This window comes from Heptranchias perlo, chromosome 35 (assembly GCF_035084215.1).
Source record: "Heptranchias perlo isolate sHepPer1 chromosome 35, sHepPer1.hap1, whole genome shotgun sequence".
In the NCBI taxonomy this organism is placed as follows: Eukaryota; Metazoa; Chordata; class Chondrichthyes; order Hexanchiformes; family Hexanchidae; genus Heptranchias; species Heptranchias perlo.
The window spans coordinates 11,669,642-11,681,866 of record NC_090359.1 but is presented as its reverse complement, the minus strand read 5'-3'; the positions used below and the strand labels follow the sequence as shown (position 1 = coordinate 11,681,866).

The 12,225-nt window shown below is 42.0% G+C and overlaps 1 protein-coding gene and 5 non-coding genes across 6 annotated transcripts in view; 3 read left to right on the top strand and 3 right to left on the bottom strand.

Moving 5' to 3' along the window:
* The window catches only part of LOC137302345 (zona pellucida sperm-binding protein 3-like), a 1,023,493-nt gene that overhangs the window by 33,182 nt on the left and 978,086 nt on the right, over positions 1-12,225 (top strand). The window lies entirely within an intron of this gene.
* trnad-guc (transfer RNA aspartic acid (anticodon GUC)) lies at positions 3,805-3,876 on the top strand. Its single transcript has one exon. It is a non-coding gene; the product is annotated as a tRNA-Asp (tRNA).
* On the bottom strand, positions 6,973-7,044 carry trnad-guc (transfer RNA aspartic acid (anticodon GUC)). The gene has a single exon. It is a non-coding gene; the product is annotated as a tRNA-Asp (tRNA).
* Positions 8,017-8,088, top strand: trnad-guc (transfer RNA aspartic acid (anticodon GUC)). Its single transcript has one exon. It is a non-coding gene; the product is annotated as a tRNA-Asp (tRNA).
* trnad-guc (transfer RNA aspartic acid (anticodon GUC)) lies at positions 9,078-9,149 on the bottom strand. Its single transcript has one exon. It is a non-coding gene; the product is annotated as a tRNA-Asp (tRNA).
* On the bottom strand, positions 11,194-11,265 carry trnad-guc (transfer RNA aspartic acid (anticodon GUC)). The gene has a single exon. It is a non-coding gene; the product is annotated as a tRNA-Asp (tRNA).

The following is a 12,225-nucleotide window of genomic DNA, read 5'->3' as shown; positions in this document are numbered from 1 at the left end:
TGGGGTTGCGAATGGAACTGAACACTGCGCAATCATCAGCAAACATCCACATTTCTGACCTTATGATGGGGGAAAGCTCATTGATGAAGCAGCTGAATATGGTTGGGCCAAAGACACTGCCCTGAGGAACTCCTGCAGCAATGTCCTGGGGCTGAGATGATTGGCCTCCAACAACCACTACCATCTTCTTTTGTGCTCCTTCTGACTCCAGCCACTGGAGAGTTTTCCACTGAAGCGGCAGCTGAACGGATGGTCTCAATCTTTGTGACAAAATAGTCCAGGAGCTCCTCGCAAATTTTGTGGTGAGGGTGGAGGAGGCAGGGGGTGCAAGAAGTCGGTTTGTGGTCGAGAAGAGATACCGGGGGTATCTTTGGATTCCTGGATAATCCTGGAATAATGACCAGTTTTCTGTCTCTCTCTGTTTCGGGCTGGTGAATTAGCCCGGGTCTGTTCACAGGGCGATTCTGCGTTTTATTTCTTCCTCATTATTGTGGTTCTGATATCGAGATGAGGATTTTAAAATCTGCTCGGAGATCAGTGAAATTAAATAGTAGAAAGTGAAAAAGTCCGAGTCAGTTTTTCACTGTATTTTCTTCATTCGATGTTGCTGATAAATGAAAGTGAAGCTTCTAAAGGCAGACCTTCCCGTCGGGGAATTGCTCCCAGCCTCCAGGGTGATAGACACTGATACTCACCACGATACTAACGAGGAACTGGTGCCGGAAGGGCATGTCCGTTCATCACAGATGCTTCACGTTTCAGTAAATCTGTTTGAGCTATTCTTTTGGTGACAGTTTGTTTAAATTTCCACGGACCACTGTTGAAAGAAGAATTACCGACCACTTTTCCATCTCATGTTGGATCATGATGTGGGGAGTGCGGGAGAGAGTGAGACAGAGAAAGACCGACTCAAGAAAACAAAGAAAATATGAGGCACAAACACAGACAGATGGACACAGACACGCATACACATGGAGTGACTCAGAAATATGGAGAGACAGAACATGGATAATTTGGCTGATTTTTGTTCTATTTCTGTCGTAGATTTCGAGAAATCTCAAAGATCAATGAAAATGAGCATAAAACTCGAGGTGTTCAATGCCGTGGAATTTTAATTCACTTCAGAATTATTAATTCTACAAGAAACTTGTTGAATTTTGAAACGCAGAGATGAAACAGGTTGATGAATGACGGGATCTGAAGTCTGTCAGATTTGAACCTGCGCGAGGGAAATGAATGAAATTTTAATCTGTCACCTGAAACACGAGTAAGTCAAAAGCACAATTGCTCTGCATCCAGTCCTCAAATAGTCTCCGTACATTAATATTCTGAAAGTGACAATCACCTGTTTTTTTGCTCTGTAGTTTTTTTTTCGGAAGAAGCTCGGCGAAGACATAAAATTAAAAGTTGGCGTCTTATAAATGCTTCCTCCCCGTCGGAGAATTAAACCCCGGACTGAGGCGGGGCAACTCACCACGAGAAGAGAGAAAGAAAGAACGAAAGAAAGACAGAGTCAGTTGTCGTTGTCCAACAAAGAGATGGAAATGTAAAAGGTTCTTTCAAGAGTGGCCCGTGGAAAATGAAACACACTGTCATCAAATAAATAGTTAAAAGAAATGCACTGATACATGAAGCATGTCTAACACCATCTGGGATGAGTGCACTGTCAATGCAGCAGTTCCTCGTTAGCATAGTGGTGAGTATCCCCGCCTGTCACGCGGGAGACCGGGATTCAATTCCCCGACGGGGGGATTAAACTTTTGCCGCCTTTTAAAGCTTTTTCTCTCATTTATCTCTAATATTCGATGCGGAATATACAGTGTAAAACTGACTCGGAGTTTCCCACTTTCCCCGATTTAATTTCACTGATATTCCAGCGGTTTTAAAATCTGCTCTCAGCTTCACTCTTCACCTCGATGTTCGACTGGCTTCTGTGATGGTGGGGATTTCGGGAGGAGGCCGAGATGGATCATCCACTCGGCACTTCTGGCTGAAGACGGTTTCTAACACTTTGCACTCACGTGCTGGGCTTGACCATCATTGAGGATGGGGATGTTCATCGAGCCTCTTCCCGTTAGTTGTTTAGTTATCCACCATCATTCACAAATGGGCGTGGCAGGACTGCAGAGCTTTGATCTGATCCGTTGTTTGTGGGATCGCAAAGCTCTATCAACAGCATGCTGCTTCCACTGTTTGTCAAGTAGTCCTGTGTTACTTTCAGGTTATTGATATGTGTATGTAGCTAGGAATGTGTGTTTGTGTATGTGTGAATATGACTTTGTCTGTCTCACTTGTTATATGCGTTTCTGAGTGTCTCTCTCTTTCTTTCTATCTGTCACTTTTTCCCTGCTCCCCAAATAATTTTTCTCTGGACCTTGACTGATAAAGAGATAGAAAGTAAGTCTTCTTTCAACAGTGGCATGTGGAAAGTTAAACAAATTGTCATCAAAGAAGTCGTTAAAATAGATTCACTGAAACGTGCACCGTGTTCATTGCTGTGTGTAAGGTCTTTCATGTCTGCGCCTGTTCCGAGACCTGTCTCTCTCTGTTTCGGGCTGGTGACAGCGCGATTCTGCGTTTTATTTCTTGCCCATCATTGTGGTTCTCACATCGAGCTGAAGCGTGAGGCAGAGAGCAGATATTTAAAATCGCTGTGAAATCAAATTGCAGAAGTGGGAAAGGCCGAGTCAGTTTTTCATTGTATTTTCAACATCCAATATTTCAGATAAATGAAAGTGAAGCTTCGAAAGCAGCAATAACCTCCTCGTCGGGGAATTGAACGCCGGTCTCCCGCGTGACAAGCGGGGATACTCACCACTATACTAACGAGGAATTGGTACAGACATTTACCGTATATTCACCAAAGATGCTTCACTTTTCAGTGAATCTGTTTGAACTGTTCATTTGATGACAGTTTGTTTCACTTTCCACGAACCACTGTTGAAAGAAAAATTACCGACCACTTTTGCATCACATGTTGGATCATGATGTGGGTAACGCGGGAGAGAGTGAGACAGAAAGAGACAGATCTTCTCAGGAAAATATAGAAAATATGAGGCACATACACAGACAGACAGACACACACACAGAAACAGACACACATGCACATGGATTGACTCAGAAATACTGAGAGTCAGAATATGGATAATTTGGCTGATTTTTGTTCTATTTCTGTCGTAGATTTCGTGAAATCTTGCAGATCAATTAAAATGAGCATAAAACTCGAGGTACTCAATGCTGTGGAATTTTAATTCACTTAAGAATTATTAATTCTACAAGAAACTTGTTGAATTTTGAAACGCAGAGATGAAACAGGTTGATGAATGACGGGATCTGAAGTCTGTCAGATTTGAACCAATGAATGAATTTCTAATCTGTCACCTTAATCACCAGTTAGTAAAAATCACAATTGCTCTGCATCCAGTCCTCAAATAGTCTCCGTACAATAATATTCTGAAAGTGACAATCACCTGTTTTGTTGCTCTGCAGTTTTTGTTCAGGAAGAAGCTCGGCGAAGACATAAAATTAAAAGTTGGCGTCTGATAAATGCTTCCTCCCCGTCGGGGAATGAAACCCCGGACTAAGGCGGGGCAACTCACCACGATAAGAGAGAAAGAAAGAACGAAAGAAAGACAGAGTCAGTTGTCGTTGTCTAACAAAGAGAAGGAAATGTAAAAGGTTCTTTCAAGAGTGGCCCGTGGAAAATGAAACAAACTATCATCAAATAAATAGTTAAAAGAAATGCACTGATACATGAAGCATGTCTAACGCCATCTGGGATGAGTGCACGGTCAATGTAGCAGCTCCTCGTTAGTATAGTGGTGAGTATCCCCGCCTGTCACGCGGGAGACCGGGGTTCAATTCCCCGACGAGGAGATTAAATTTTCGCCGCCTTCAAAAGCTTTTATCTCCAATATTGGATGCGGAATATACAGTGAAAAACTGACTCGGAGTTTCCCACTTTCCCCAATTTAATTTCACTGATTTTCCAGCGGTTTTAAAATCTGCTCTCAGCGTCACTCTTCACCTCGATGTTCGACTGGCTTCTGTGATGGTGGGGATTTCGGGAGGAGGCCGAGATGGATCATCCACTCGGCACTTCTGGCTGAAGACGGTTTCTAAAACTTTGCACTCACGTGCTGGGCTTTACCATCATTGAGGATGGGGATGTTCATAGAGCCTCTTCCCGTTAGTTGTTTAATTATCCACCATCATTCACAAATGGGTGTGGCAGGACTGCAGAGCTTTGATCTGATCCGTTGTTTGTGGGATCGCTAAGCTCTATCCACAGCATGCTGCTTCCACTGTTTGTCAAGTAGTCCTGTGTTACTTTCAGGTTATTGGTGTGTTTATGTAGCTAGGAATGTGTGTGTTTGTGTATGTGTGAATATGACTTTGTCTGTCTCACTTGTTATATGCGTTTCTGAGTGTCTCTCTCTTTCTTTCTATCTGTCACTTTTTCCCTGCTCCCCAAATAATTTTTCTCTGGACCTTGACTAATAAAGAGATAGAAAGTAAGTCTTCTTTCAACAGTGGCATGTGGAAAGTTAAACAAATTGTCATCAAAGAAGTCGTTAAAATAGATTCACTGAAACGTGCATCCTTTTCATTGCTGTATGTAAGATCTTTCATGTCTGCGCCTGTTCCGAGACCTGTCTCTCTCTGTTTCGGGCTGGTGACAGCGCGATTCTGCGTTTTATTTCTTGCCCATCATTGTGGTTCTCACATCGAGCTGAAGCGTGAGGCAGAGAGCAGATATTTAAAATCGCTGTGAAATCAAATTGCAGAAGTGGGAAAGGCCGAGTCAGTTTTTCATTGTATTTTCAACATCCAATATTTCAGATAAATGAAAGTGAAGCTTCGAAAGCAGCAATAACCTCCTCGTCGGGGAATTGAACCCCGGTGTCCCGCGTGACAGGCGGGGATACTCACCACATACTGACGAGGAATTCAAGCAGATATTTGCCGTATATTCACCACAGATGCTTCACTTTTCAGTGAATCTGTTTGAACTGTTCATTTGATGACAGTTTGTTTCACTTTCCACGAACCACTGTTGAAAGAAAAATTACCGACCACTTTTGCATCACATGTTGGATCATGATGTGGGTAACGCGGGAGAGAGTGAGACAGAAAGAGACAGATCTTCTCAGGAAAATATAGAAAATATGAGGCACATACACAGACAGACAGACAGAAACAGACACACATGCACATGGATTGACTCAGAAATACTGAGAGTCAGAATATGGATAATTTGGCTGATTTTTGTTCTATTTCTGTCGTAGATTTCGTGAAATCTTGCAGATCAATTAAAATGAGCATAAAACTCGAGGTACTCAATGCTGTGGAATTTTAATTCACTTAAGAATTATTAATTCTACAAGAAACTTGTTGAATTTTGAAACGCAGAGATGAAACAGGTTGATGAATGACGGGATCTGAAGTCTGTCAGATTTGAACCAATGAATGAATTTCTAATCTGTCACCTTAATCACCAGTTAGTAAAAATCACAATTGCTCTGCATCCAGTCCTCAAATAGTCTCCGTACAATAATATTCTGAAAGTGACAATCACCTGTTTTGTTGCTCTGCAGTTTTTGTTCAGGAAGAAGCTCGGCGAAGACATAAAATTAAAAGTTGGCGTCTGATAAATGCTTCCTCCCCGTCGGGGAATTAAACCCCTGACTCAGGCGGGGCAACTCACCACGATAAGAGAGAAAGAAAGAACGAAAGAAAGACAGAGTCAGTTGTCGTTGTCTAACAAAGAGAAGGAAATGTAAAAGGTTCTTTCAAGAGTGGCCCGTGGAAAATGAAACAAACTATCATCAAATAAATAGTTAAAAGAAATGCACTGATACATGAAGCATGTCTAACGCCATCTGGGATGAGTGCACGGTCAATGTTAGTATAGTGGTGAGTATCCCCGCCTGTCACGCGGGAGACCGGGGTTCAATTCCCCGACGAGGAGATTAAATTTTCGCCGCCTTCAAAAGCTTTTATCTCCAATATTGGATGCGGAATATACAGTGAAAAACTGACTCGGAGTTTCCCACTTTCCCCAATTTAATTTCACTGATTTTCCAGCGGTTTTAAAATCTGCTCTCAGCGTCACTCTTCACCTCGATGTTCGACTGGCTTCTGTGATGGTGGGGATTTCGGGAGGAGGCCGAGATGGATCATCCACTCGGCACTTCTGGCTGAAGACGGTTTCTAAAACTTTGCACTCACGTGCTGGGCTTTACCATCATTGAGGATGGGGATGTTCATAGAGCCTCTTCCCGTTAGTTGTTTAATTATCCACCATCATTCACAAATGGGTGTGGCAGGACTGCAGAGCTTTGATCTGATCCGTTGTTTGTGGGATCGCTAAGCTCTCTCAACAGCATGCTGCTTCCACTGTTTGTCAAGTAGTCCTGTGTTACTTTCAGGTTATTGGTGTGTTTATGTAGCTAGGAATGTGTGTGTTTGTGTATGTGTGAATATGACTATGTCTGTCTCACTTGTTATATGCGTTTCTGAGTGTCTCTCTCTTTCTTTCTATCTGTCACTTTTTCCCTGCTCCCCAAATAATTTTTCTCTGGACCTTGACTAATAAAGAGATAGAAAGTAAGTCTTCTTTCAACAGTGGCATGTGGAAAGTTAAACAAATTGTCATCAAAGAAGTCGTTAAAATAGATTCACTGAAACGTGCATCCTTTTCATTGCTGTATGTAAGATCTTTCATGTCTGCGCCTGTTCCGAGACCTGTCTCTCTCTGTTTCGGGCTGGTGACAGCGCGATTCTGCGTTTTATTTCTTGCCCATCATTGTGGTTCTCACATCGAGCTGAAGCGTGAGGCAGAGAGCAGATATTTAAAATCGCTGTGAAATCAAATTGCAGAAGTGGGAAAGGCCGAGTCAGTTTTTCATTGTATTTTCAACATCCAATATTTCAGATAAATGAAAGTGAAGCTTCGAAAGCAGCAATAACCTCCTCGTCGGGGAATTGAACCCCGGTCTCCCGCGTGACAGGCGGGGATACTCACCACTATACTAACGAGGAATTGGTACAGACATTTACCGTATATTCACCAAAGATGCTTCACTTTTCAATGAATCTGTTTGAACTGTTCATTTGATGACAGTTTGTTTCACTTTCCACGAACCACTGTTGAAAGAAAAATTACCGACCACTTTTGCATCACATGTTGGATCATGATGTGGGTAACGCGGGAGAGAGTGAGACAGAAAGAGACAGATCTTCTCAGGAAAATATAGAAAATATGAGGCACATACACAGACAGACAGACAGACACGCAGAAACAGACACACATGCACATGGATTGACTCAGAAATACTGAGAGTCAGAATATGGATAATTTGGCTGATTTTTGTTCTATTTCTGTCGTAGATTTCGTGAAATCTTGCAGATCAATTAAAATGAGCATAAAACTCGAGGTACTCAATGCTGTGGAATTTTAATTCACTTAAGAATTATTAATTCTACAAGAAACTTGTTGAATTTTGAAACGCAGAGATGAAACAGGTTGATGAATGACGGGATCTGAAGTCTGTCAGATTTGAACCAATGAATGAATTTCTAATCTGTCACCTTAATCACCAGTTAGTAAAAATCACAATTGCTCTGCATCCAGTCCTCAAATAGTCTCCGTACAATAATATTCTGAAAGTGACAATCACCTGTTTTGTTGCTCTGCAGTTTTTGTTCAGGAAGAAGCTCGGCGAAGACATAAAATTAAAAGTTGGCGTCTGATAAATGCTTCCTCCCCGTCGGGGAATGAAACCCCGGACTAAGGCGGGGCAACTCACCACGATAAGAGAGAAAGAAAGAACGAAAGAAAGACAGAGTCAGTTGTCGTTGTCTAACAAAGAGAAGGAAATGTAAAAGGTTCTTTCAAGAGTGGCCCGTGGAAAATGAAACAAACTATCATCAAATAAATAGTTAAAAGAAATGCACTGATACATGAAGCATGTCTAACGCCATCTGGGATGAGTGCACGGTCAATGTAGCAGCTCCTCGTTAGTATAGTGGTGAGTATCCCCGCCTGTCACGCGGGAGACCGGGGTTCAATTCCCCGACGAGGAGATTAAATTTTCGCCGCCTTCAAAAGCTTTTATCTCCAATATTGGATGCGGAATATACAGTGAAAAACTGACTCGGAGTTTCCCACTTTCCCCAATTTAATTTCACTGATTTTCCAGCGGTTTTAAAATCTGCTCTCAGCGTCACTCTTCACCTCGATGTTCGACTGGCTTCTGTGATGGTGGGGATTTCGGGAGGAGGCCGAGATGGATCATCCACTCGGCACTTCTGGCTGAAGACGGTTTCTAAAACTTTGCACTCACGTGCTGGGCTTTACCATCATTGAGGATGGGGATGTTCATAGAGCCTCTTCCCGTTAGTTGTTTAATTATCCACCATCATTCACAAATGGGTGTGGCAGGACTGCAGAGCTTTGATCTGATCCGTTGTTTGTGGGATCGCTAAGCTCTCTCAACAGCATGCTGCTTCCACTGTTTGTCAAGTAGTCCTGTGTTACTTTCAGGTTATTGGTGTGTTTATGTAGCTAGGAATGTGTGTGTTTGTGTATGTGTGAATATGACTATGTCTGTCTCACTTGTTATATGCGTTTCTGAGTGTCTCTCTCTTTCTTTCTATCTGTCACTTTTTCCCTGCTCCCCAAATAATTTTTCTCTGGACCTTGACTAATAAAGAGATAGAAAGTAAGTCTTCTTTCAACAGTGGCATGTGGAAAGTTAAACAAATTGTCATCAAAATAGATTCACTGAAACGTGCATCCTTTTCATTGCTGTATGTAAGATCTTTCATGTCTGCGCCTGTTCCGAGACCTGTCTCTCTCTGTTTCGGGCTGGTGACAGCGCGATTCTGCGTTTTATTTCTTGCCCATCATTGTGGTTCTCACATCGAGCTGAAGCGTGAGGCAGAGAGCAGATATTTAAAATCGCTGTGAAATCAAATTGCAGAAGTGGGAAAGGCCGAGTCAGTTTTTCATTGTATTTTCAACATCCAATATTTCAGATAAATGAAAGTGAAGCTTCGAAAGCAGCAATAACCTCCTCGTCGGGGAATTGAACCCCGGTCTCCCGCGTGACAGGCGGGGATACTCACCACTATACTAACGAGGAATTGGTACAGACATTTACCGTATATTCACCAAAGATGCTTCACTTTTCAGTGAATCTGTTTGAACTGTTCATTTGATGACAGTTTGTTTCACTTTCCACGAACCACTGTTGAAAGAAAAATTACCGACCACTTTTGCATCACATGTTGGATCATGATGTGGGTAACGCGGGAGAGAGTGAGACAGAAAGAGACAGATCTTCTCAGGAAAATATAGAAAATATGAGGCACATACACAGACAGACACACAGACACACAGAAACAGACACACATGCACATGGATTGACTCAGAAATACTGAGAGTCAGAATATGGATAATTTGGCTGATTTTTGTTCTATTTCTGTCGTAGATTTCGTGAAATCTTGCAGATCAATTAAAATGAGCATAAAACTCGAGGTACTCAATGCTGTGGAATTTTAATTCACTTAAGAATTATTAATTCTACAAGAAACTTGTTGAATTTTGAAACGCAGAGATGAAACAGGTTGATGAATGACGGGATCTGAAGTCTGTCAGATTTGAACCAATGAATGAATTTCTAATCTGTCACCTAACCCACCAGTTAGTAAAAATCACAATTGCTCTGCATCCAGTCCTCAAATAGTCTCCGTACAATAATATTCTGAAAGTGACAATCACCTGTTTTTTTGCTCTGTAGTTTTTGTTTAGGAAGAAGCTCGGCGAAGACATAAAATTAAAAGTTAGCGTCTGAAAACTGCTACCTCCCAGTCGGGGTATTAAACCCCGGACGAAGGTGGGGCAACTCACCACGATAAGAGAGAAAGAAAGAACGAAAGAAAGACAGAGTCAGTTGTCGTTGTCTAACAAAGAGAATGAAATGTAAAAGGTTTTTTCAAGAGTGGCCCGTGGAAAATGAAACAAACTATCATCAAATAAATAGTTAAAAGAAATGCACTGATACATGAAGCATGTCTAACGTCATCTGGGATGAGTGCACAATCAATGCAGCAGTTCCTCGTTAGTATAGTGGTGAGTATCCCTGCCTGTCACGCATCAGAACGGGGTTCAATTCCCCGACGGGGAGATTAAACTTTTGCCGCCTTTTAATGCTTTTTCCCTCATTTATCTCTAATATTGGATGCGGAATATACAGTGTAAAACTGACTCGGAGTTTCCCACTTTCCCCAATTTAATTTCACTGATATTCCAGCGGTTTTAAAATCTGCTCTCAGCTTCACTCTTCACCTCGATGTTCGACTGGTTTCTGTGATGGTGGGGATTTCGGGAGGAGGCCGAGATGGATTATCCACTCGGCACTTCTGGCTGAAGACGGTTTCTAAAACTTTGCACTCACACGCTGGGCTTTACCATCATTGAGGATGGGGATGTTCATAGAGCCTCTTCCCATTAGTTGTTTAATTATCCACCATCATTCACAAATGGGTGTGGCAGGACTGCAGAGCTTTGATCTGATCCGTTGTTTGTGGGATCGTTTAGCTCTGTCTACAGCATGCTGCTTCCAATGTTTGGCAAGTAGTCCTGTGTTACTTTCAGGTTATTGGTGTGTGTATATGTCTGTGTGCGAGTGTTTATGTAGCTCGGAATGTGTGTGTTTGTGTATGTGTGAATATGACTATGTCTGTCTCACTTGTTATATGCGTTTCTGAGTGTCTCTCTCTTTCTTTCTATCTGTCACTTTTAACCTGCTCCCCAAATAATTTTTCTCTGGACCTTGACTAACAAAGAGATAGAAAGTAAGTCTTCTTTCAACAGTGGCATGTGGAAAGTTAATCAAATTGTCATCAAAGAAGTAGTTAAAATAGATTCACTGAAACATGCATCCTTTTCATTGCTGTATGTGAGATCTTTCATGTCTGCGCCTGTTCCGAGACCTGTCTCTCTCTGTTTCGGGCTGGTGACAGCGCGATTCTGCGTTTTATTTCTTGCCCATTATTGTGGTTCTCACATCGAGCTGAAGCGTGAGGCAGAGAGCAGATATTTAAAATCGCTGTCAGTTTTTCATTGTATTTTCAACATCCAATATTGCAGATAAATGAAAGTGAAGCTTCGAAAGCCGCATTAACCTCCTCGTCGGGGAATTGAACCCCGGTCTCCCGCGTGACAGGCGGGGATACTCACCACTATACTAACGAGGAATTCGTATAGATATTTGCCGTATATTCACCACAGATGCTTCACGTTTCAGTGAATCTGTTTGAACTGTTCATTTGATGACGGTTTGTTTCACTTTCCACGGACCACTGTTGAAAGAAGAATTACCGACCACTTTTCCATCTCATGTTGGATCATGATGTGGGTAACGCGGGAGAGAGTGAGACAGAAAGAGACAGATCTTCTCAGGAAAATATAGAAAATATGAGGCACATACACAGACAGACAGACAGACACACATACACATGGATTGACTCAGAAATACTGAGTCAGAATATGGATAATTTGGCTGATTTTTGTTCTATTTCTGTCGTAGATTTCGTGAAATCTTGCAGATCAATTAAAATGAGCATAAAACTCGAGGTACTCAATGCTGTGGAATTTTAATTCACTTAAGAATTATTAATTCTACAAGAAACTTGTTGAAGTTTGAAACGCAGAGATGAAACAGGTTGATGAATGACGGGATCTGAAGTCTGTCAGATTTGAACCTCCGCGGGGGAAATGAATGAATTTCGAATTTGTCACCTAACCCACCAGTTGGTAAAAATCACAATTGCTCTGCATCCAGTCCTCAAATAGTCTCCGTACAATGATATTCTGAAAGTGACAATCACCTGTTTTTTTGCTCTGTAGTTTTTGTTTCGGAAGAAGCTCTGCGAAGACATAAAATTAAAAGTTAGCGTCTGAAAACTGCTACCTCCCAGTCGGGGTATTAAACCCCGGATGAAGGTGGGGCAACTCACGAGAAGAGAGAAAGAAAGAACGAAAGAAAGACAGAGTCAGTTGTCGTTGTCCAACAAAGAGATGGAAATGTAAATGGTTCTTTCAAGAGTGGCCCGTGGAAAATGAAACAAACTGTCATCAAATAAATAGTTAAAAGAAATGCACTGATACGTGAAGCATGTCTGACACCATCTGGGATGAGTGCACAGTCAATGCAG